General features: G+C 43.1%; 1 protein-coding gene across 1 annotated transcript in view; it reads left to right on the top strand.

Moving 5' to 3' along the window:
* Positions 1–27,099, top strand: part of LOC138753136 (laminin subunit alpha-3-like) — a 341,672-nt gene that overhangs the window by 223,943 nt on the left and 90,630 nt on the right. The window lies entirely within an intron of this gene.

Here is a 27,099-nt window from a genome sequence, read left to right as displayed (position 1 = left end):
CATTCATTTTCACACAACTGACCCTGCCCAAAAACATTATGAGCAAGGTCATCCATCTGTTTAGGTCCTCCTCGAGTTTTTCCAGCAAGGGATATAATTTAATTTGTACAATGTGACAGAGTATGTAGAAATATTTTTAGGAGATAAATTGGGAAAGGTGAAGTAGGTTACATACAAACGCTTTAAAACAGATCTTATTTGAAATACTAGAGACTTCATGCACATAGTGACATACAGAAACTTTGAAGAGTGCCTATGGAGTCTTTACAAGTAGGTGTTAATTGAACTGATGTTGTGGAATAAATGGACTATTGTCTTTAAAGCAACAGAGGAGACGTGGAGGCTTCTCACACCTTTTTGCAGGAGCTCAGAGAGGGAATGATGGGTTCTTGTTTACCCAAAGCAACAGATGAAAGAGCAGGCTGGTGCCCTATTGTCTACAGAAGATTTGCTGTTGTAAGAGGGTCATGTGGTTTTGCAAGCAGAGAGAGTCAAACAGACTGTCTCAGTCTCAGAGTGTGGGAGAGAGAGAGAGAGAGAGAAAGAGAGAGAGAGAGAGAGCAGTGTCAAGCTGCAGAAGTTGCTGGAACTGAAACAGAAGCTCCAATTTGGAAGATGGCGTAGTCAGCTCTTGTGGTTCATGCAAGTGGAGAGGACTGGCTGTCTAATGTTTCACTTGGAATAAGAGAAACTAAAAGGAACTCTGTGGGATATGAAAGAAAGAGGTTATCATCTGGAGAACCCTGAAGGGGAGGGTTTTGTCAGCAAGACACTGAGGTGACTGATGGAGGTACCTCAGTTGTGGATGTCCTGAAACAAAACATCTCTCTCTGCAAACCTACAAGAACCTTCCTGAGCGGTAACCATTTACCTTTCAAGCACCAAAGCCTGGTGAACTTTGTACATGTTAAATTCTGTGCACAGTCTAAGAATTGCCTACAACCAGTGAATTTGGAAGAATGAGTTGTGAGATTGGACTGTGAACCAAAGAACTTTTCTTAAATTTACACACACGTGTGCTTAGAATTAGAAGGGGGTTAATTTGGGTTAGTTAAGTTAATAGAGATAAGTTAAAGTTTGATTCTGTTTTCATGTTTAAAGATAATTAAAAACAACTTTTCTTTAAGTAACTATTTGTCCTAAGGAGTCACATGAGGGAGTAGTGGCCAGTCAGGAAAACCAGCCCTCTAGGAAAACAGGAAAAAAGTTAGAAAAAGATTCATGTAAGACAGCAATAATTACAGTAATACCAAAGATGGGGAAGGATCCATTAATACCAGCATCATATAGACCAATATCTCTATTTAACTCTGATTATAACTATTAACAGATTGTCCAATTGTGTACCAAAAATAGTAAAACAAGATCAAACTGGATTTATTAAGAAAAGACAAACAGTGGACAATGTAAATTTATTAATCTAATTCATGTAGTTCATGGAAATAAGAAACCAACAGTGGCTGTTGCTCTAGACGCAGAAAAAACTTTTGACAGAGTAGAGTGGAACTACTTATTTAAAGTATTACAGAAGTTCAGTCTACCAGAAAAATATATAAATTGGATTAAAGCATTGTATAATGGACCATTGGCGAAAGTAGCAGTAAATTTATATGTATCGAATCAATTTAAATTAAGTACGTCAACTGGACAGGGATGTCCACTATCCCTCTCATTGTTCGGCTTAGCAATAGAACCTCTGGCAGTATTGATAAGAATAGAAAATAAAATAAAAGGGATAAGAATAAAGGAGAAGGAGTATAAAATTAGCTTATTTGCAAATGACATTATAGTATACTTAACAGAACCAGAGATATCAATAAAAGAATTACATAAGAAATTGAAGGAATATGGAGAAATATCGGCGTACAAGATCAACACAAATAAAAGTGAAGTGATGCCAATGAGTAACACAGATTATACACAATTTAAAAAAGAATCACCATTTAAATGGCAAACACAAGCAATCCGATACCTAGGTATCAGGTTAGATAATAATTTAAGCCACTTGATAAATTATCAGCCACTAATAAAGAAATTGCAGGAAGACTTAGAACATTGGAAAGAACTGCCGTTAACGTTGATAGGGAGGGTGAACTGCATTAAAATGAGCGTGTTCCCAAGGATACAATACTTATTTCAAACATTAGCAATTCCCTTAACAGAATTTTTTTTAATGAACTTAGGAGAACAATAAGGAAATTCTTGTGGAAAGGGGAGAAACCAAGGGTAGCGTTAGATAAATTAACAGAGAGGTATAATCAAGGTGGTTTGCAGTTACCAAATTTTAGAAATTATTATAGAGCAGCACAATTAAGGTATTTATCAGATTTTTACCAGACTGGACTAAGATAGAACTAGATAAAATAGGCAAGAAGGTACCGGAACATATAAAATTGGTGCAATATAAAAACTCACCAGTACTACATCATTTACTTAATACATGGAAGAAGATCCACTTCGAAAGAAAAAAAATGAATTACCAAATACCAAAATTATTATTGATCCAAAATCCGCTAATCCCTTTTACAATAGATAACCTTTCCTTTAGAGAATGGGAGAGAAAAGGAATCAAAAGAATAGAAAATTGTTTTTTGGGAAATAATTTATTAACATTTGAACAGTTGAAGTATAAATATGGAATAACTCATTGAACAATGTTTGCATATCATCAATTGAAAGCTTATTTAAAGGATAAATTGGGAAACAGCTTGAGATTACCTGAAGGAAGCAGCTTTGAATATGTGATTACAGACACAATGATAATTAAAAGATTTATAACGAACATGTACATTAAGCTGCAAGATAAAGAAAATGAAATAAACTATAAACCTAAGCTGAAGTGGGTAAATGATTTAAACATAAAGATAAAGAATGAAACATGGGAAAAGTTATGTTCTGGAACTATCTTTGGCTTGGCTTCGCGGACGAAGATTATGGAAGGGGTAAAAAGTCCACGTCAGCTGCAGGCTCGTTTGTGGCTGACAAGTCCGATGCGGGACAGGCAGACACGATTGCAGCGGTTGCAAGGGAAAATTGGTTGGTTGGGGTTGGGTGTTGGGTTTTTCCTCCTTTGCCTTTTGTCAGTGAGGTGGGCTCTGCGGTCTTCTTCAAAGGAGGTTGCTGCCCGCCAAACTGTGAGGCGCCAAGATGCACGGTTTGAGGCGTTATCAGCCCACTGGCGGTGGTCAATGTGGCAGGCACCAAGAGATTTCTTTAGGCAGTCCTTGTACCTTTTCTTTGGTGCACCTCTGTCACGGTGGCCAGTGGAGAGCTCGCCATATAACACGATCTTGGGAAGGCGATGGTCCTCCATTCTGGAGACGTGACCCATCCAGCGCAGCTGGATCTTCAGCAGCGTGGACTCGATGCTGTCGACCTCTGCCATCTCGAATACTTCGACGTTAGGGGTGTAAGCGCTCCAATGGATGTTGAGGATGGAGCGGAGACAACGCTGGTGGAAGCGTTCTAGGAGCCGTAGGTGGTGCCGGTAGAGGACCCATGATTCGGAGCCGAACAGGAGTGTGGGTATGACAACGGCTCTGTATACGCTTATCTTTGTGAGGTTTTTCAGTTGGTTGTTTTTCCAGACTCTTTTGTGTAGTCTTCCAAAGGCGCTATTTGCCTTGGCGAGTCTGTTGTCTATCTCATTGTCGATCCTTGCATCTGATGAAATGGTGCAGCCGAGATAGGTAAACTGGTTGACCGTTTTGAGTTTTGTGTGCCCGATGGAGATGTGGGGGGGCTGGTAGACATGGTGGGGAGCTGGCTGATGGAGGACCTCAGTTTTCTTCAGGCTGACTTCCAGGCCAAACATTTTGGCAGTTTCCGCAAAGCAGGACGTCAAGCGCTGAAGAGCTGGCTCCCTCAACAGCCCCTAAGGCTAGAGCTGGATGAGGTTCCCACCCTGGATGAGACATATAAGGCAATCGAACAACTGAAAAGTGGCAAAGCAGCAGGTATGGATGGAATCCCCCCAGAAGTCTGGAAGGCTGGCGGCAAAACTCTGCATGCCAAACTGCATGAGTTTTTCAAGCTTTGTTGGGACCAAGGTAAACTGCCTCAGGATCTTCGTGATGCCACCATCATCACCCTGTACAAAAACAAAGGCGAGAAATCAGACTGCTCAAACTACAGGGGAATCACGTTGCTCTCCATTGCAGGCAAAATCTTCGCTAGGATTCTACTAAATAGAATAATACCTAGTGTCGCTGAGAATATTCTCCCAGAATCACAGTGCGGCTTTCGCGCAAACAGAGGAACCACTGACATGGTCTTTGCCCTCAGACAGCTCCAAGAAAAGTGCAGAGAACAAAACAAAGGACTCTACATCACCTTTGTTGACCTCACCAAAGCCTTCGACACCGTGAGCAGGAAAGGGCTTTGGCAAATACTAGAGCGCATCGGATGTCCCCCAAAGTTCCTCAACATGATTATCCAACTGCACGAAAACCAACAAGGTCGGGTCAGATACAGCAATGAGCTCTCTGAACCCTTCTCCATTAACAATGGCGTGAAGCAAGGCTGTGTTCTCGCACCAACCCTCTTTTCAATCTTCTTCAGCATGATGCTGAACCAAGCCATGAAAGACCCCAACAATGAAGACGCTGTTTACATCCGGTACCGCACGGATGGCAGTCTCTTCAATCTGAGGCGCCTGCAAGCTCACACCAAGACACAAGAGAAACTTGTCCGTGAACTACTCTTTGCAGATGATGCCGCTTTAGTTGCTCTGGAACTATGAAGAATATAATAAACACAAGGTTACACATGATAGAGTATAATTGGTTACACAGAGTATATAGCACTCCTCAAAGATTAAAAAAATAGGACTCAACATTATCGGATAGATGTTTTTGCTGTGGGAAGGAAATGGGAACATGCAACTTGGACATGAGCGAAGATAAAAATTTAATGAGAAATGTTTGTATATATTCACATGAAAAAAAAATTTAAATTAAAAAAAAGTAACAATTTGTCTTGGTCAATATTTATTGCTGCTGGGTTTTGGGTTCCTTTGTGCTTGTAACAACAAATTGTTTGGATTATTATCTATTTTGAATCCCAGGTACCTGATCCCATTTTGTGGCCACATTAGGTAACTATTTTTCTGACATTGACTATAATCCCCTCCTGTAAGAGGCATAATCTTAATCTTGTACCCAGAAACCTCCCTGTACTTTTCCAGAGTAGAGCACAGCTTGGGCAATGAGTTTATTGGGTTTGTCAAATATATCAATACATCAACAGCAAATAAGATGATTTTATGTTCTCCCTGGGCTACTCGGAACCCCTTAATGTTTGGATCCTGACGAATGGCCTCGGCTAACGGTTCCGTGGACAATACGAACAGAGCTGGAGTTAGCGGGCATCCCTCTCTGCTTTACTTTGTGAGTGGAAATGCTGAAGAAATTTGCCCATTAGTCACAACTTTCACTTTGGGTGCATGATATTGCACCCTCATCCAATTAATGAAAGTTGGCCCGAGCCCTATTTTCTCCAGGATTTTGAATAAAAAGTCCCATTCCAATCTGTCAAGTACCTTTTCTGCATCGAGAGCCACGGGGAGACCCCTCTAATTTCTGGCTTGAACCAATCTGTTTGCCAATGCTTTACTATTATCTTATAATCTGTATTCAATAGCGAAATAGGGCTGTAAGATGACGACTTTAACAGGTCCTTATCTTTCTTCAAAATTGTTGTAATGATTGCTGTTGAATAAGATTCTGGGAGTCCATGGGCCCCCATTGCCTGATCTATCACCTCCATATAAAGAGGTATAAACCAATCTTTGAATTCCATATAAAACTCAGGTGGAAACCCATCTTCTCCTGGAGACTTGTTGGCTTGCAGAGAATTCAATGCGCTCACTATTTCTTCCTCCGTAAAAGGGCAATTTCGGCCTTGTTGTCCATCTGGGTCCAAGTTTGGTAACTATCTTGGGCAGTAATTCACCAATTTTATTCGATTTCCCTTCCAATTCTGATTAGGATAAATCTGCATAAAATTCTCAGAAGGCATCATTAATTTCCTTTGGCTTGAGATCCTGCCATCCCCCATTTGTATCTCATTGATTGTTCTTGAGGCTTGTTTTGTTCTGAACTGCCATGCCAGGACCTTATGGGCTCTCTCCCCTAATTCATAATATTTTTGTTTAGACCGTAATATGACTTTTTCAGTACGATATGTTTGTTGAGTGTAATATTTTAACTTCTTGTTTGCTTAGACCCTATATTGGTCTTCTGAGCCCAACTTTTGAAAGTCCTTTTCTAAACGAGTGATTTCTTGCTCCAATTCACTCACCTCCCTCTCGTATTCTTTTTTTATTGTTTTAGTATATCCAATTATTTGACCTCTCAAATATGCTTTGAGGGTGTCCCATAAAAGGAATTTATCGGGAGTGGAGGTGCAGTTAGCCTCACAAAACAGATCTATCTGTGTTCTTTTAGCTACAAAACTCCAGTTTATTTAACAGCAGTGCATTAAGATGCCATCTGTATACCATTTCCTGTTTGTCCGACATCTCTATCATGACTACTAAAGAAGAATGATCTGAAAGCAGATTTGTCATGTACTCAGCCTCCATGATCCTACCCTCTATATCAGCTGAACCCAGAAAAAAATTATTCTAGATTAGGAATCATGCTGCCTTGAGTAGAAGGAATAATCCCTCTCCCTCAGATGCTTCTGTCTCCACACATCTATCATGTTCAGTTCTCTCATACCACCAACAGTGGGCCGCCTTTCTTTTCACTTTTTTTCATTGACTTGTCCAAAACAGGATTCTAACAAAAATTAAAATCTCCCCCAATTAGAATATTCTCTTTTTCTTATGACAACCTCAGGAAAATGTATTGCATAAATTTTTTGTCATCTATATTGGGGGCATATAGATTCACCAGGATCCAAGACTCTGAATATATTTGACAGTGCACCATTACAAATCTACCTGTTTTATCTGTCGCCACATTCTGCACTCTCACCAGAACACTCTTCCCAATCAGAATTGCCACCCCACCCCCCCTTGCTTTTGAACTGAATGAGGAGGCCAGTAGCTGGCCCACCCATCCTCTTTTTAACTTTTGGTGTTCTAGTTCTGTCCAATGGGTTTCTCTTGGAGGAAAGCCAGGTCCACTCTCAATTTCTTAATGTGTGTCAAGACTCTTTTTCTCTTAATCTTTCCATTCAAACTGTTCACATTAAGACTTACAAACCTTATACTCTTAGCCATTGCCCCAGGAGTTATCATACCAATTTCCTTTGTACCTTCGTCTCCCAGAGATCCCTCCTCATCCAGCCCCTTATCATTTAGCCGTTCGCCCCCAACCACTTCCCCGAGGGATAAAAACAGAAAAAAAACTAACCACCTTAAAATAAAAAAAGGACACATTAATACAAATTAAGGCAATATACTTTACAAGCATGAAACAAGGACGTAGGAAAAAAATTAAAACAGCTAACCATAAAAAAGATTAGAAGGTCATAAACACTATTTATAAACATACTTTTCCTAAATATAGATGGATACTTGTCCTGCATATGTATTGTCTGTCTGTATGTCTGGTTGTGTGTCTACAGGTTTTGCACTGAGGATTGGAGAATGCTATTTCATCAGGTGATACTGGTACAAACAGATGATAATAAACATGACTTGACTTTACTTAAATAAGCTATGGAGAGGGTGCAGAGGAGATTTACCAGGATGTTGCCTGGAGTGAAAAACAAGTCTTATGAGGCAAGGGTAGTAGAGGTAAGGCTTTTCTCCTAAGAGTGAAGAAGGATGAGAGGTGACTTAGACTGTTTACCTGCATAGATTCTAGTAGACAGTCTTCACCTTTTTCCCACATCAGGAATAACAAACCTCAGAGGACATCGGTACAACGTGAAGGGAGGAAGGTTTAGGGGAGGCATCAGGGGTAAGATTTTTACACAGAGAGTGGTGGGTGCCTGGAATGCCTTGCCAAAGATGGTGGTGGAGGCTGAAATATTAGGAGTATTTAAGGATCTCTTAGACAGGAACATGGATGAAAGAAAAATAGAGGGTTATAAGGGAGGGAAGGTTTTGTTTTTATTGGTAGGAATATATAGGTTGTCACAGCATCAAGGGCTAAAGGACCTGTTCTGTGCTGTAATGTTCTATGTTCTATAACTGTACCACAGCAAGCAGAGATGGGCTGAACAGCCTACTATATTGCTGAGGTAATTATTCTACGATTTTGTGATTTGACTGGAAGGTATTATAACACCAATAAAACCCAAGTGAATGCAATTAAAAAAGCCTCTGATCACCTTCCAATCATTGTTAAGTTTTATAATGGATGCAATTTATTTCATAATGGATACGTTTCAATGTTTACCCAGGGTGAAAGTATCTTATATTAAAGGTCTTGTGTTGAAGGCAAGGAGGGGAGCAGCTTAAGGGAGATCTGTGGGGCAAGTATTTTGCCCACAGAGTGGTTGGTGCCAGGGGTGGTGGTGGAAGCAGATGCAATAGTGATGTTTAAGAGGCTTCTCAATAGATGCTTGAGCATGTGGAGTGTAAGGGTGCTGTGGGTGGGGGGGGGGGCGTGCGATGGAGGGATATGGGGATACCGATCATGTGCAGGCAGCTGAGTTTTAGTTTGGTCACAGTCCTTAGCTCAGACACACAGGGTGAAGCACTTGTTGCTGTGGTGTATGTTCTGTGTCCTGGAGGTTATTACAGCTGATCTCTAAAGGTTGATCAGATCATGTCTGATACTATTTATTGTCATGTAATAAAGCAGACAAAAAATTCCCCAGTAGCATTCCTGACACCCCCTTCAGTCAGAGAAAGAGAAACAAAAGAGAGTCCTCCCCAGAGTCACTGAGTGCCTATTGATTCGCCTCCACTGCTCCTGCAGCCTCTGCAGCCGCACAAGACTCCAGTTCAAACCATCAACAACCAGATCCAAAATTCTGACTTGATGAGGAAGCCTTCAGCACCCATAAGATAGTTAAGAAGGCGTACCGTGTGCTGGCCTTCATTAGACGGGGGATTGATTTTAAGAGCCGTGAGGTAATGTTGTAGCTCTATAAACCTCTGGTTAGATCACACATGGAATATTGTGTTCGGTTCTGGTTGCTTCATTACAGGAAGGATGTGGAAGCTATGGAGAGGGTGCAGAGGAGATTTACCAGGATGATGCCAGGATTCGAGAATGTTTTATGAGGCAAAAATTTAACAGTGTGGTGATAGAGTGCTACCACCAGGAGGAGTCAGAGATAAAATGTTTAGCATCTGGGGAGTGTTGCATCTTGGGAATGCTGTTGCATCTTGAGTACATTCAAGATTGATGCCTCCACATGAAGTCTGACATATGTATGTTCAGTCGTTTATACTTAGTTAAAATATCTAGGTGTTTTAAAAAGAACCCAAGTTTCTTTATTGTAATAAAAGAAATATCACAAGGTACCAGGAATGGAAGAAACAGCCAAGTTCTGCTGTTTACAGGAGTGAAAGAAAAAAAAGAAACAGACAGTGTGCATAGTGAGAAACAGTCAATATCAGCAGTGAAAATATGGAAAGTTTAAAGGCTCCTAATGCTATAAAATGGACTGAAAATGTTGAGCATGAGTGGAGACTGTAGAAACAAAGCCTTATGCTTTACTTGCCAATTATTGGAATCAATAGCCAACCAGATACACAGAAGATTGCACTACTACTTACCAAGCTCTAGAGATTTTCAACACATTTGTTTTTGCTGAGGCAGAAGACCAGAGCAAATTCAACAAGGTTACCAAGATGTTTGATGAACACTGATCACCAAAGAAAAATGAAACCTTCAAGAGGTATGTGTTTTGCTCACACATGCAGCTGCAGGGAGAGGGCTTAGATACTTTTTTAACAGACATAATTAAAAGCAAGAACATGCAATTTTGAATTACTGCAAGATTCAATGATCAGTGATCAAACTGTGATCAAGATTATTGATAAGAAAGTGAGAGAGAGAGGTTGCTGCAAGAGACAGCTTACTTTAGGGGAGCTGTGAAGATATGCCACGCTAGTGAACTAGCTCTGCAATATGTGAAAAAGAAGGTATAGTTATAGCCATACTGTCTGGACACAAACAAAAAATTGAGATACAGGAACCTGTAGCCACTGATGTCATAGTGGGTCATTTGAGAGGAGAGGGTAACGAGTCACATTTGAGAGGAAATTCAAACAAAACTGTTTACAGACACGTGCAACCTTTTTAAAAACCCTGCGTCACGCGGCCCAGTGACATCACCGCGTCGTGACATCATGATGTTCAGCAGTCGGTTCGCTGGAGCTTGCCCCCCCTCCCTGCCCAGAACTGGCTCAGAAACATCCAGTTCATATGTCTTTGGCAGCTGGCCATGTGTGGAACTGTTCATCGGTTCACTTTGAATGTTTGAGGTTGTCCCCAAAAGTCTAAGACGCATGTTGTCCTAGAGCTTCGTAGCACTTTTTATGGACCTTCATAAGGTGTTTGTAGGAGTGATCCGTGTGTACCCCTTCTGACAAAAACATATTCACAATCTCTGAGTTCTTTGGGAATGAAGGAAGATTGTGTGCCATGTCCAGAAGCTGGTATGGGAGCTAGTTTTCCTACCCGCTCCCACAGCTTGCACAGTGTCACTGACGGTTGGTCTTCCCGTCCACGAGGAAAGGGCATGAACTCTCCAGGGATGACCAGAGGTGCTCTATAGACTAACTCTGCTGACGATGAGTTGAGATATTCCTTAGGTGCTGTTCTGCTGCCTAGCAGTTAATCTGCCCAATCTGGTCCCTATAAGCAGGCCATAAGGGCTGCCTTCAGGTGCCTATGGAACCGATCCACCATACCGTTGGACTGTGGATGATAGGCCGTGGTTTGGTGGAGCTGTGTTCCTAGGAGTCTAGATAAAGCTCTTCAGATGGCAGAAGTAAACTGTGGACTTGTGGCTGAAGTGACATGTGCGGGCAGACCAAAACGAGCGACCCAGAACAAAACAAAAGCTCTTGCACATGACTCAGTTGAAGATTGATCATGGGAACCACCTCTGGCTACCTAGTAAACCTTTTGATGATGGTGAATAAATATTTGAATCCCCTGGACACTGGGATTGGGCTGATGGTATCGACGTGTACATGGTCGAATCTGTGCTTTGGCGGTTCAAATGGCTGGAGCGGAGCTTTTACATGCCTTTACACCTTCGACTCTGGCAGTCCACACACGTCCCCACTCGGTCAGTGACATCTTTCTTCAGGCCATGCCAGATGAATTTATCTGATATTAGGCAGACTGATGACCTAATGGAGGGATGCAATAGGCTGTGAATGGCTTCAAAATCGTGGTGCCTCCACGAGGTGGGGACGATAGGGCATGGTTGTCCCGTCAAGACTTCGCAAAGTAGCATATTGCCCTGAGGTTTGAAAGCCAGTCCTGAAGCTGCAGGTTTGTAATGGCCATCTTGTAACTTGCCATTGATCCTCTGCCAGGGTAAAATAGTCAACACCTTGGGAAAGTGTGCGTACTTGTTGAAAAGCAGCACGGGAGAAAGCATCAACTACAATGTTCCTTTTTCTGGAGATCTGCTCTATCTTTGTAGAGAATTCTGAGATGTAGGATAAGTGATGCTGCTGGCTGGCTGACCAAAAGCGAAAGTTCATGGTTTACGGTGTTTAAAGACCATAAAGTCTTTGCCCTTGAGGAAGTACCGAAAGTGTCTGCCAGGTAAGGTGCCAACAGCACAGTCTCTGCGTGGCGAAGGTGTCTGCTGAAGAACGCTAGGGGCTTCCATTGTTTTAGTACTCCTCCTACGGCCACATCAGACGCATCTGTTGATAAGGCGGTTGGCGCGTCCATCCACGGGTGACTCCGCATGGTTGAGCTTTCTAGTGCATCTTTAGACTCCCAAAGGCATTTGTAGTTGTCTCCATCCAGTAAAGTTCCTTTTTATTCTTAGACATTAGGTCGAAAAGGGGCTTCATGACATGTGGAGCAGCAGGAATGAAACAGCGGTAAAAATTTGCCATGCCAAGGAACTCTTGGAGACCCTTGAGCGTTGATGGCTTCAGATATCTTGTGATGACCTCCATTTTAGCGGGTAGCAGAACCACGCCCTTGCATGTGATTCTGTGTCCCAGGAATTCGAGGGTTGACTGTTCGAACTGGAACTTTGCTGGATTAACCGTGAGCCTGAACTCTCACAAGTGGCTAAAGAGTAAACACAGGTGTTTTTAATATTCTTCTTAGGTGTGACTGGTGACGAGAATGCCATCTAAGTAGATGAAAATTAAGTTCAAGTCCAAGCCATGCCGCACTGTGTCCATCAGGTGTTGAAAAGATTGCACAGCATTTTTCAACCTGAAGGGCATCTGTAAAAATTCAAATAACCCCAATGGCGTTACAATTGCTGACTTCGGGACATCTCCTGGATTAACAGGTAAATGGTGGTAACTATGCACAGAATCTATTTTTGAGAAAATCCTGGCCCATGAAGATTTGCTGGCCTAGCCGAAATACTGGATCAATTTCCTGACATCTTCAAGAGCTTTGGAGTTCTACCATTCCCCTATAAGATACAATAAAAAGAGGATGCACAGCCAGTAGTGCATGCTCTGAGGCGGGTTCCAGCACCACTAAAAGATAAACTCAAGGAGGAACTCAACCAAATGATGGCACTAGGAGTCATAAAGAAAGTGGAGGAGCCCACAGAATGGGTGAATTCAATGGTGTGTGTCAAAAATAGCAGTGACCTGTATGGATCCAAAAGACTTGAATGCCGTTATAAAGAGGGAACATAATCAGATTCCGACCAGGAATGAAATTACAAGTGAAATAGCCGGTACAATTTTTTTTACTAAATTGTATGCACCCCAGGGCTTCTGGCAAATAAAACTGCATGATGATAACTCAAAGTATTGTACATTTAATACACCATTTGGCCGATCCTCCTGACTGAGGATGCCTTTTGGAATTTCCTCAGCTCTGGAAGTGTTCCACAGGACAATGGGGCACATCATAGAAGGTATAAATGGGGTACGTGTGTACACGGACGACATGATCCTATGGGGATCCACACAAGAACACAACGAGAGGATCATCAAAGAGCTACAATGCATCCAGAAGTATGGATTAAAGTTAAACCTGTTTGGGAGATCAACTGTCAGAGGCAGGTGTGGAGCCAGACAAGAGCAAGGTGAAAGGAATTTCAGAGATGCCCAGGTCCACTGACAAAAAAGGCACAAATTCATACCAAACTTGTCTTCCAAAACAATGCACCTAAGGAAATTGTTACAGGACAAATGTGAATTCAAATGGACAGACAACCACGAGGAAGACCACTCTAACTACAAAACCAGTACTTTTGATGCTCTTTAATGTATCTAGAAAGATGAAAATATCTATTAAAGCTTCAAAAGATGGATTAGGTGCTGTACTACTTCAGGCTATAGGAGAAGATTGGAGCCAGTAGCATAAACATCAAGGACAATGAACATTTGACTGTCGATATGCACAGATCGAGAAAGAGTGTCTAGGTTTGGTCTATGGACTTGAGAAATTCCACAGTTATATGTATGGTCTACCAACATTCGTAGCAGAGACAGACCACAAGTCATTAATAGCAATAATCAAGAAAAATCTCAGTGAAATGTTGCCGAGAATCCAAAGACTGATGACGAAGCTACAATCTTATGACTTTGAATTGGTGTACAAACCAGGGAAATTTATTGTGTTAGCTGATGCATTATCCAGGCAATGACGCAGAGTGAAGCATGCAATGAGAGTTCCACAGAGATAGACGTGAATCTCCACATGAATCTGATCCCTGAATCTCTTCTCGTATCTGACATGAAATCCAAGCAGATCGCAGCTGAAACAGAAAAGGACACAGTTCTACAGAAGGTCATCAAGAATCTGAATGAAGAATGGCCTAAAGGTGAATGTCAGCCATACTACAGCATCAGCGCTGAGCTGAGAGTTGTCAATGGGCTTCTAGTTAGACAGAGCAGAATTGTCATTCCCCAATCACTACGACGAGATGCTGAAAAGGGTAACATGAGAGGCACCTTGGAATGGAAAAATTGCAAGAGGAGGGCCAGAACTGCTGTTTATTGGCCAGTGATAAATGTTGACATTGACAGGATGGCTTCAAGCTGTGAGACCTGTTTGAAACATCACGCAAAGCAGGCAAAGGAACCCATGATAATAACTGACATATCAGCAGAACCATTGCAGAAAGTTGGGACTGATCTCTTCTGCATGGATGGAAAAAATTAATTCCTCTTAATTCATTATCTATTAAACTACCCAGAGATTGCACTGCTTCCTAGCATGTTTACTGCTTGTGTGATCCAATATCAATTTTTGCAAGACATGGAATTCCTTAAATTGACAATGGACCATGCTACAGCTGTAGAGAATTCCAGAACTTTGGAAAAGAGTATGATTTCTGACATGTGACATCAAGTCCTCTGCATCCACAGTCAAATGGCAAAGCAAAGGAAGGACTTCATTTAGTTAAACAGTTGCTCAAGAAAACATTAGACAATGGCTCAGATTCGTATCTAGCTCCATTGAGTTACAGAGCTTCGCCACTTGAACATGGGATGTCACCTGGTGAGCTTCTGATGGGACATAGACTACTCACCACACTTCCCTACTTTGCATACCCAAATAAGAACTAAGATGTCGAACAGAAACAAAAGCGTCTGCAAAGGAGATAAAAGGCAAACTATGACAAGTCAATGAGAAGCTTAAGGCCACTGTCACAACAGGACACAGTGAGACTCAGAGATCCCAACACTTGGGACAAAACGCTACTGTTCTGGGAGAAGTAAATCCAAGATCCTACACTGTCAGAACAGAGAAGGGTCAAATACTGAGGAGGAATCGAAGGAGCCTGCTGAAAATGCCAGAGATACTGCAGGGACAGATAAATGCAGAGGATTCAGCCTGCACAGAAACAGAATAAACACCACCCATGCTAGACAGTAGTAGACCAGCAGAGCCATCACAATCACCTGTGTTAAGAAGATCTACACAAATTGTCAAAGCACCTTTCAGACTGAATCTATAAAAAAAAAAGAACCACACACTTAAAAGGTTGGTGCTGCTGATGTTCATATTACGTTTGTGTTGAACTTTAAATTGAAAGAATATTAATTTAATTTAATATTAATATTAATTAATATTAATTTAAGAGTATTAATCCATGTTGGATTAAACATCTCGAGGAAAGGGGATGTAGTGGTAGCATGCTACCACCAGGAGGAGTCACATTTGGGGAATGTTGCATCTTGGGAATGCAGTTGCACCTTGGGTAGATTCACAAGATCACAAGAAAAAAGAACAGAAGCAGGCCATTTGGCCCATCGAGTCTGTTCCATGAAACCTCCCTGAGCTAAACTGTTCTCACATCTAGTTCCAAGTTCCGGCCTTGTCCCCATAATCCCATGATCCCCTGACTAATTAGATACCTATCAATTTTCCCCGAAGATTCCACAGCTGCATGTGACAATGAAATCAACAAATCCACAACCCTATGGCTAAAGAAATTTCTCCTCATCTCTGTTGTAAATTGGTACTTTCTAATTCTAAGACTGTGCCCTCTTGTCCTGGAATCACCCAACTGGGGAAAGATTTACATCCACTCTGTCCAATCCATTTTCATTATTCAAAATGTTTCTATGAGATCCCTTCTCATTCTTCTATATTCTAATGAATAGAACCCAAGAGCCACTAAGCGTTCCTCGTATATTATCCTTCTCATTCCTGGAATCATCCTGGTAAATGTCCTCTGTGCCCTCTGAAACCTCACTATATCCTTTCTAAGATATGGGGCCCAAAACTGCACACATATCTCCAAATGAGGTCTCACCAGTTCCCCATAAAGTCTTATCAACACCTCTTTATTCTTATACACAATCCCCTTTGAAACGAATGCCACATACCATTCGCCTTCTTTACCACCGATCCAACCTGGCGGTTAACTTTCAGGTTATCCTTCACAAGGACCCCCAAGTCCATTTGTACTTCTGAGGTTTGAATTTTCTCCCCATTCAAATAATAATCTGACCATTTATTTCCTCGACCAAAATGCACAACCGTACATTTCTCAACATTATATCTCATCTGCCATTTCTTCGCCCATTCTCCTCAGCTATCCAAGTCTCTCTGCAGCCTTTCAACTTCTTCTACACTGTACTCCACCACCTATCTTGGTGTCATCTGCAAACTTTGCCACAAAACCACTTAATCCACAATCTAAATCATCAATATTGTAAAAAGAAGCTACCCCAACACCGACCCCCGCAGAACACCACTAGTAATTGTAAGGTAAAAACATCATGAGATGGGACCGGAGAAGGAGTCACCCAGTACTAAGGAGTAACAGAATGCAGATGTGACCTTGTACACTCAAGATAAGCTTTGCACTAACAAGAATGATGTACAGCAGACTAACAGAGAAGGATAGCAACAGTTTATTCATTGGACAATGTCATGGTATGATAATTTACTAAGTACGTATCCTGAGGTATAAAAAAACACCCCTTGCTGATAACGGCAGAATGCGCCTTCTCCAACTAACACTGTTAGTTGCAAGTGTTACAATCCAGCAATAAAGAACAAAGAACCTTGATTTCGACTCAGTCTGGTGTCTGACTCACTCATTCATGAACAAAGCAGACCTAACAACCAGGCAACCAACCAGAACGGGATCCCTTTATTCCCACCCTTGGCTTCCTGCCTATCAACCAATGCTCCACCCAGTCTAATATCTTTCTTGTCATTCCATGGGTTCTCATCTCATTAAGCAGTCTCTTATGTGGCACCTTATCTAAGCCCTTTTGAAAATCCAAATGCACAACATCCACATCCTCTCCCTTGTCTGTCCACTTGTCATTTCCTCAAAAAATTCCAATAGGTTGGTCAGGCAGGATCTTCCCTTCATGAACCCATGCTGGCCTGGACCTATCATGTCATGCACCTCGATATATTTCATAACTTCATCCTTGAGGATCGACTCCAGTATCTTTCCAACCACCGACCTCAGACTAATAGGCCTATAATTTCCTTTTTTCTGCCTCCCTCCTTTCTTAAACAGCGGAACCACATTTGTGATTTTCCAATCCTTGGGAACCGTGCCTGAGTTTATTGATTTCTGGAAAATCAATTCCAATGCCTCCACAATCTCCAAGGCCTCCTCCTTCAGAACCCGTGGGTCACCTCATCCAGTCCCAGAGACTGATCTACTTTTAGACCATTCAGTTGTGACAGAGTATATAGAGGTGTTTGGGAGATAAGTTGGAAAGTTGGTTAGAGCAGGTCACACAGAGACACTTTGAAACACAGAATGTTTGCAGGAGTTTTCCAGAGAGCTCACAGACTCATGATGGGCTGCTGTTTGCAAAAGGCAACAAGGTAGCAACGTACAGCAGCAGCTTTGTCTGGAAAACAAGTTGCTGCCTGGAAGGTCATGTGATCTTTGCAGGCAGAGGCAGGTGAGTACAGCGCTCGTCGGGTACCAGCATTGTTTTGGCCATCCCCCATTCTCCTCCGCTGGCCGCTCCGGCTCCCATTCTCCCCAGCCGACTGCTCCAGCCCACGTTCTCCCTCGCTGGCCACTCTAGCCCTGCAGTCCCCACACTGACAGCCCAGCCCTCTTCTCCCCCGCCAGCTGCTCTAGCCCCGCAGTCCCCGCACTGACAGCCAAGCCAGTTGCCCCTGCCCCGACGTCCTGTGCCGGGGGAAGGGGCAGCTGGGAGAGGAGCTGTCAGGCACTCGCCAGCTGACTGTTATCCCGAATGCAGCCGCTTTTAGGCAGCTTGCATTCAGATGGCTGGGGAGGCTACTGTGCTGTGGCAATTATCCATCTCGGAGGAGGGTTGCAAAGTTCACCTTGCAAGTGCCTCCTGCACATTCAGGTAGCCTCCCAACAGCCACATATTGTCAAAATATGTGGCATTACAAGCGGGGCAATTGGCCACCTGAAAGTGCCTAGAGTGGGAGGGAGTGAGAGAGAGGAGAGACAGAGATTTCGGTTCCAGACGGACAAGCTGGCAAACTTTGGAAGACGGCCTGGTCAGAGGAGAGGACTGGCTGTCTGGGGTTTCCCTTTGAATAGGAGAATCAGAAAGGAAATCTGTGGTGACCTGAAAGAAAGAGGTTATCATCTGGAGAACCCTGAGGGGGCAAGTTTCATCAGCGAGACACTAGAGAGGCTGATTAAGAAGGAATCAGGTGTGGATGTCCTGGAACGAGAAAACTCTCTCTGAAAACCAACCAGAACCTTCCTGAGCAGTAACCATTTACCTGTTAAGCACCAAAGCCTGGTGAACTTTATTAATGCTAACCTCTGTGCACAGTACAAGAATTGCCTGCAACCAATGAGATTGAACTGTTAACCAAAGAACTTTTCTAAACTTACATGCGCATTACACACACATGCACTTAGAATTAGTGGGGGGTTAAGTAGGTTAAATAAGTCAATAGAGACAAGTTAAAGTTTGAATCCGTTTTCATGTTCAAAGAAAATTAAAAGCAACTTTTGTTTAAGTAACCCTTTGTCGTGGTCCATATCTATTGCTGCTGGGTTTTGGGGTCCTCTGGACTCAACGCAGATTACTAAGCACTATCTCTCTTGTAATTCTGACTGTACTTTATCCTCTTCCCGGAGCCCTTTGAATATCAGGAATATTGCTAATGTCCTCCACAGTGAAGACTGACGCAAAATATCCATTTAGTTCCTCTGCCATCTCTTTGTTACCCTTTATAATTTTTCCAGCTTCAATTGAAGAAACTCTTAGTATCCTTCTGTATGTTATTTGCCAATTTCCTTTCATAATTCATCTTTTCTTTCCCAATGACTTTATTTGTCTCTCGCTGTTTTTAAAAGTTTCCCGGTCCTCTGCTTTTCCAGTAATTTTTGCTCCCCTGTCCTTCCTCCCTTTGCTTTTGTTTTAACTTTAACTTCTCTCGTTAGCCTCAGCTGCGTCAGTTTTCCATTCTTAATTTTCTTTTTCCTGTGCTTTCTTTATTTCTTATAGAAATATCCTCCAATTCTATTCTGCCATCTCTCCATCGAACTGACTTTTCCAGTCAACTTGGGCCAGTTCCTCTCTCATCCCACTGTAATTCCCTTTGTTCCACTGAATTATTGACAAACCTAATATCATTTTTTCCCTTTCAAATTGGAAACTGAACTCCATCATGCTGTGATCACTACTTCCTAAGGGCTCTACAGCCATTAAATCCCTAATCACCTCAGGTTCATTACACATCACCCAATCCAAAACTGCCGATCCTCTGGTGGGCTGATTGACTAGCTGTTCCAAAAAGCCATCCTTTAGGCATTCTAGAAACTCTTTGTCCTGAGATCCTGTACCATCCTGACATTCCCAATCCCCTTTTATATTAAAATCTCCCATAATCATCTTGACCTTCTTCTTCGGAGCTGCTTTTTCTATTTCCAGCTGCATCTGGGAGTTCACATCCCGACTGGAGTTTAGGGGCCTGTATGTTACAGTTAGTCCATGTCCCGGCTGGTGTTTAGGGACCCGTATATTACAGTTAGTCCACATCAAGGCTGGTGATGGGGGGGCATGTATATTACAGCGAGCGAGGTCTTTTTTACCAAGATGGATGCCCACATGAGGTCTGGCATGTATATTTTCTGTCCTGGGTACTGTTTGCTTCGTTAATAAATCTAGGCATTTTAAAAAGAACCCAAGTTTCTCTATTGTAATAGAAGAAACATCACAAACAGGATGCTGCCTGGATTAGAGAACATGTCTTATGAAGCAAGATTAACAGTGCTATTCTCTTTGGAGTGAAGAACGATCAGAGGAGCCTTGTTAGAGGTCTACAAGATTATGAGAGGTAGAAATAGGGTGGACAGCCAGCACCTTTTTTCCGGGGTGAGAGTAGCAACCAGAGGACATCTGTACAAGGGGAGGGAAGGAAAGTTTGGGGAGACGTCAAAGGTACGTATCTACACTGTGGTGGGAGCCTGAAATGCATTGCAGGGGGTGGTGATGAAGGCTGGTACAATAGGGACATTTAAAAGACTCTTAGACAGGCACATGGATGGAAGAAAAAGAGAGGGTTAAATTTATGAGGTCGGGAAGGTTTGGTTTGTTGAGTAAGTTTTCATAGGTAGGTACGACACTGTGGGCTGAAGGGCCTGTACTGTTCTGTTTAGTGAGAGGTGACAGTTTCCTGATCACTGCTGCAACTTTTTCTGGCTCTGTACCAATATTATGTTTGTAACCTTACAGAGCCACACCTATCATTGAATCAATTAAATGGCATTGAGGGCCTGGTTATTCATCTAGCTCTGGCCAGGCAGCCTTTGTTGCTTGCACACTGATTACTGGAACTCTGGAGGTGCCAAGGTCAGAGCACAAGGAAATGCCAGCAGGCCTCAGTAGGTCAGGCAGCCTTGGGGAGAGAGAATCACCCAACATTCTGTGTCCGCGACTCTGATATACCTGGGGTGGAGAGAGGGAGAGAGAGAGAGAGAGAGGAACTTGTTGGTTTTTAGCAGGAGAGATGGAGAGGGGGGAACATGAGGCAGCAAGACTGCCTCGGGGTTGTGGGGGGTGGTGGGGGGGGGAAGGAACAGGAATTATCCGACAGGAGTCACAGTCACACATTCCATCCAGGTCAGACAGATTCAGAATTAGTATGGTCATGAACATATCACAAAATTTGTTGTTTTGCCGATGTAAATAATTGCTATAAATTAAATTTTTTAAAAACCTGGAAATAAATATTGCAAGAAAAATAGGTAGTATCTGAGATTCATTGTCTATTCAGAAATCTGATGGCGGAAGGGAAGAAGCTGTTTTTGTACCATTGGGTGTTCGTCTTCAGGCTCCTGTTCCTCCTTCTTGATGGTAGCATTGAGAAGAGGGCATGGCCTGGATGGTGAGGGTTCTTGAGGATAGAGGCTGCTTTCTTGGCCATGATGGCGCTGGCCGAGTTCACAACTCTCTGTTGCTTGTTCCCGTCTTGTTCATTGGCCACATCAACACCAAACAGTGACGCAACCACTCAGAATGCTGTCCTCAGTGCATCTGTGGACAGAGAATCAGAATTTATGCTTAAGGCTCAACTGCTGTTAATCCATCCATCTGCATCTCTCAGGCGGTTAAACTCTCAATAAGGGTTAGTATAGCAGCTAACACAACACTATCGCGGACCTGCGTTCAAATCCAGCACTGTCTGTGAATTAATTGGGTATTTGGGCTCATGGGCCGGAAGGGCCTGTTAACATGCTGTGTCTAAATTTAAATTAAATGGAAAAATATTGTGCTGCAAGGCAGTGTTTTTTTAAATGTTGTGATGTGAGTGTGTATCACTGCATGTGACCATGCGGGAGTGGGTGGTGCTTGTGTGTGTACGTACGTAAGCAGGAAGGAGGTTTGTTGGTGGAAAGGTATGAGTAGACAGGGTGGGGAAACTGTGTGGATCAGCTGCACCCGAGGGCTATACATTTAACTGGAGAAGGTGTATAGACACGTCCTAATACATCAGCATCATTCGCACTTCGTCTCTATGTTCTGGCTCCACTGCAGCTACTTCCAAACACCTCACTCTTTTCATAAGTTCAAAAATAAATTAGGAGAGATTTACGTCAGCCATTCTCAGTGGGTCCCTATGGGCCCCCTGAGAGCCGTGGCACATTAAGTTTTCTTTTCACCACACATAATATAAATATTTTTTATGATTTTTTTTCATGTAGTCGGTAGGAGAGAAGTACAGAAGAAACCAAAACTTGACTGCTTCACAGGGAAGGAAACCACTAAACATTGAGCAGAGTCCTAAGGGGGCCATGGCCAAAAAAGGTTGAACATGACTGGTCTAGAGGGAGGAACTGGGAAGGACATTCTTCCATTGCTTGGTAGGATGAGAGGTGATGAGGATCTTTGAAGGTACATGAGCGTTTATTGCCATACACATCAATACAATGTGCAGATCAGGTGTGTTACGAGCCTAGAGGACCCATAAACCCAGCACCAGTAGATATTCACCAAGGCAAATGGTCACTTAAACAAAAGTTGCTTTTAATTATCTTTAAACATGAAAAGAGAATCAAACTTTAACTTATCTATTATAAACTTAACTTAGCCTAACTTAACCCCCTTCTAATTCTAACCGCATGTGTGTGTAAGTTCAGAAAAGTTCTTTGGTTCACTTCTCATTCCTCCAAGTTCACTGGTTGCAAGCAATTTGTATACTGTGCGCAGAATTTAACATGTATAAAATTCACCAGGCTTTGGTGCTCGAAAGGTAAATGGTTACTGCTCAGGAAGCTTTCTTGTCATATTTCAGAGAGAGATTTGTTCCAGGATTTCCACAACTTCACTCCAGTGTCTTCCTGACAAAACTTGCCCCTTCCGGGTTCTCCAAATGATAACCTCCTTCTTTCAGGTCATCACAGAGTTCCTTTCTGTTTCTCTTATTCCATTCCTCTTGCATGAACCACAAGGGCTTTGACCAGGCTGTCTTCCAAAAGCTTGCCAGCTTGTCCTGTTTCATTCCCAGCAACTTCTGCTGGCTGACACTGTCAAGTGATCTCTGCTTTTCTCTCTCTCTCTCTCAAACTCACACTGAGAGAAAACCTGTTTCACTCTCTCTGCTTGCAAAACCACATGATGCTCTTACAACAGCAAGTCTCCTGCAGACTATAGAGGAGCCAGCATTCTCTTTCATCTGTTGCTTTTGGGAAAACAATAATCCATTAGTGACGTCTATTGAGCATTCTTCAAAGCTCTTGCAAAAAGGTGTGAGAAGCCACTATGTCTCCAGTATTTCAAATAAGATCTATTTTAAAGTGTTTGAATGTGACCTACTCTAACAAACCTTACCCAATTTATCTCCCAGAAAAGTATCTATATATATCTATACACTCTGTCACAGGTGCAAGATGCTCTCGGGATTGCTATATGTGGTGCAGGTCTGGGGGGAAGTCGCCAGTCATTGGGGGCAAGGGCATACCCAATGTGGCTATCATTCTGATGATTAACTTCGTGTGTGGCTGTATCAGACTGTGCATGGAGCTGAAGTTCAAGGGTACCAAAGTGCTGCTATGTGATGAGATTCTACATATCCCAGGTGTTGTGTCGGAGGGCTTGGCCCCATTGGCGCACAATGTCCCAGTCAGCTGGACTTCCCCACACCACCTAGCCTTCGTGCAAAAGTTTTTCAAGATAAACACTGAGAGACGAGGACTCGATAGATACAGTGGCATGGTTCCCTGAGCAGACAGTCCACGAAGGCCTCATCACTGGCACTCATGCACAAGGACCAGGACTTGGTCTGGCTGGTGGCAAGAGGAGCCCTCCTGGTCAGATCCTTCCTGTACAACTGGAACATCACCCACAATGCATGTCTGTGGTAGAAAGGAGGCTGTCACCCTCCTCTTTGCAGAATGCGGATTGGCGGAGGGTGTGTGGGGAAGGATACAAAGGTCCTAGTCACGGTTCATTTCCAGCAGCAGCATTTTGTAGGCAAGACTCGAACTGGGTGGACTCCACGAAGCTTCCAAGACCCTGGCACCAGTCTCTCCAAGTGACTTCACTGCTAGTCACACTTGAAGCGGTCTCTCCAAGTGATCTCCACCGTTAGTCACAATTAAAATGAAGCACTTTGCTTCCCAAATGACCTTCCTGGCACAGGTCAATCCACCAAAATGGTGCTCCCTTTGGAAGATCACGTTGTCTTTGCAAATATATTGAATTCTGCAACAGACTGTGACAAATCTTCCCTCAGTTCTTCCAATGTATTGAATTGTCGCTGGTCTGTGACTTGTGTTCTGAAAGTAGTTGTGTGAAGTGTTAAAATGTTAACTGTGACTCTTCAGTTCCTCCTGTCTGTACTATCCCTTGCAATGATAATCCTATTTTACTAAAATGGGAGCTTGTAATAGGGTCTCTTAAATGCCCCTAATATTTCAGCCTCCACCACCATCCCTGGTGAGTCTTCTCTGCCATTCCATAATGAGTTGATCCATCATCCCACTCAGTCCCACTCCTCTGCCTTCTCCCCATAACTGTTGATACCCTGACTATTCAGATACCTATAAATATCTTTAAATTGATTCAATGACCTGGCCTCCACAGCCACCCATGGCACCAAATCTCAGAGATGCACCATCCTCTGGCTAAAGAAATTCCTCAGTATCTGTGTTTTAAATTGACATACTTCAATCCTGAAGTTGTATGTTCTTGTCCTTGACTTCCCTACCATGGGAAACAACATTGCTGCATCTACTCTGTCCAGGCCTTTCAAATTTCATAATGTTTCTATGAAGAGGTCCCCCCCCCCCCCCTCATTCTTCCAAACTCCAAGGAGTATAGTCCAAGAGCCATCAAATGTTCCTCATATACTCATCCTTTCATTCCTGGTATCATTCTTGTAAATCCTCTCTGAACTTTCTCTAATGTCAGCACATCCTTTCTTAAATAAGGAGCCCAAAACTGTACCCTGTACTTCAAGTGAGATCTCACCAGTGCCTTATAAAGCCTCAACAATGCATCCCTGCTCTTTTAAAACAGAACACTACAGCACAGTACAGGCCCTTAAGCCCTTGATGTTGTACCAACCATATATTCCTTAAAAAAAAGTATTAAACCCTCCCTACCCCGTAATCCATTTGCCTACCTAAGAGTCTCTTAAATGGCCTAATGCTGCAGCCTCCACCACCATCCCGGGCAAGGCATTTCAGGCACCCACAACTCTGCGTAAAACACACCCCTGATGTTTCCCCTAAACTTCCCTTTGTACAGATATCCTCTGGTGTTTGCTGATCCTGCTCTGGGAAACAGGTGCTGCCTGTCCACCCTATCTGTGCCTCACATAATCTTGAAGACCTCTAGTAATTCTCCTCATCCTTCTACGCTCCAAAGAGAATAGTCCCAGCTCTGATAACCTTGCCTCATAAGACTTGTATTCCAATCCAGGTAACGTCCTGGTAAATCTCTTCTGCACCCTCTCCAGGGCTTCCATATGCTTCCTATAATGAGGTGACCAGAACTAAAAACAATACTCTGTGTGGTCTCACCAGAGGCTTGTAGAGTTGCAACATAACCTCTCTACTCTTGAACTCAATCCCCCTGTTAATGAAGACCAACATCACATAGGAACGATCTTTCCTTCACAAAGCCATGCTAACTATCCTTGAGTAGACTGGACTTCTCCAAATCCTCATAGATCTTATCCTTAAGAATCCTCTCCAATAGTTTGCACACCCCTGACGCATCCTACTCTTCTAGATATGAATGTTCTTCACTACCAACTCAACCTGGAGGTTAACCTTTAGGCTAGGGTATCCTGCATGAGGACTTCCAAATCCCTTTGCACTCCAAATTTTGAATGATCTTCCCATCCAAATAACTGTCTGGCATTTCTTCCTTCTACCAAAGTGCACGACCGTACTCTGTCCAACATTGTAGTTCATTTGCTGCTTCTCTGCCCATTCTCCTCATCTATCCAGGTCTCTCTGCAGCTTCTCCATTTTCTCCCCACTACCTGCCTTTGTATCATCTGCAAACTTTGCCACAAAGCCATTTATTCCACAATCCAAATCATTAACATACAATGTAAAATGAAGTGATCCTAACACTGATCCCTGTGGAACACTGCTGGTAACCGGTAGCCAACCAGAATAGGATCGCTTTATTCCCACTGTTTCCTGCCAATCAGCCAATGCTCTACCCATGCTAGTATTTTTCTTGTAATTCCATGGGCTCCCATCTTGTTAAGCAGCCTCATGCCAAAGGCTTTTTGAAAGTCCAAATGTATAAGAACACTGCATGTTCTTTGTCTTGCCTGCTTGTTGTTTCCTCAAAAAAATTGCAGTTAGTGTGTTAGGCAACATTTTCCCTTCAAGACTCTGCTCTATCGTGTTGTGCACTTCCAGGTACTTACAACCTCATCCTTGAGAAGGGAAAGTAAAACTGGGGGTGGGAGAGGAGTTGATGTGGGGGGAATAAAGCCAAAGAAAATCTGTGCAAAAGAGAAAAGATTATAGGCCATGCGTGGGTTATTTTTCTGAAACCTTTTCCCTCAACAAAGGGATTTAGGAGTGATGGTAAATAGTACCCTCAAGACTGATACTCAGGTAGATGGTGCGGTGAAGAAGGCATTTAGAATGTTGGCCTTCATAAATCGGAGTATTGAATTCAAGAGTAGGGAGGTTGTGATGAAATTGTACAAGGCATTGGTGAGGCCAAATTTGGAGTACTGTGTACAGTTTCGGTCACCAAATTATAGGAAAGATAGACACAAAATAGAGAGAGTGCAGAGAAGGTTCACGAGAATGTTGACAGGATTTCAGGGTCTGAGTTCCAGGGAAAGGTTGTGCAGACTGGGGCTTTTTTCTCTGGAGCGTAGAAGATTGAGAGGGGACTTGATAGAGGTGTTTAAGATTTTAAAAGGGACAGAGAGAGTCAACGTGGATAGGCTTTTTCAATTAAGAGTGGGGGATATTCAAACCAGAGGCCATGGTTTGAGATTGAAGGGGGAAAATTATAAGGGGCACATGAGGGGGAATTTCTTTACGCAGAGGGTGGTGGGGATATGGAATGAGCTTCCGACAGACGTGGTCGAGGCGGGATCATTGGTTACATTTAAGGAAAGACTGGATCGTTACATGGATAGGAGGGGACTAGAGGGGTATGGACCGGGTGCTGGTCAGTGGGACTAGGAGGGTGGGGATTTGCTACGGCATGGACTAGTAGGGCCGAACTGGCCTGTTCTGTGCTGTAAGTGGTTATATGGTTATTTATATCTTCTTTGGCTTGGCTTCGCGGACGAAGATTTATGGAGGGGGTAAAAAGTCCACGTCAGCTGCAGGCTCGTTTGTGGCTGACCAGTCCGATGCGGGACAGGCAGACACGATTGCAGCGGTTGCAAGGGAAAATTGGTTGGTTGGGGTTGGGTGTTGGGTTTTTCCTCCTTTGCCTTTTGTCAGTGAGGTGGGCTCTGCGGTCTTCTTCAAAGGAGGCTGCTGCCCGCCAAACTGTGAGGCGCCAAGATGCACGGTTTGAGGCGTTATCAGCCCACTGGCGGTGGTCAATGTGGCAGGCACCAAGAGATTTCTTTAGGCAGTCCTTGTACCTTTTCT

The sequence above is a fragment of the Narcine bancroftii genome, chromosome 2, assembly GCF_036971445.1.
Source record: "Narcine bancroftii isolate sNarBan1 chromosome 2, sNarBan1.hap1, whole genome shotgun sequence".
Lineage (NCBI taxonomy): Eukaryota > Metazoa > Chordata > Chondrichthyes > Torpediniformes > Narcinidae > Narcine > Narcine bancroftii.
The sequence above is the reverse complement of the archived record's forward strand: the minus strand, read 5'-3'. Positions and strand labels throughout refer to the sequence as shown.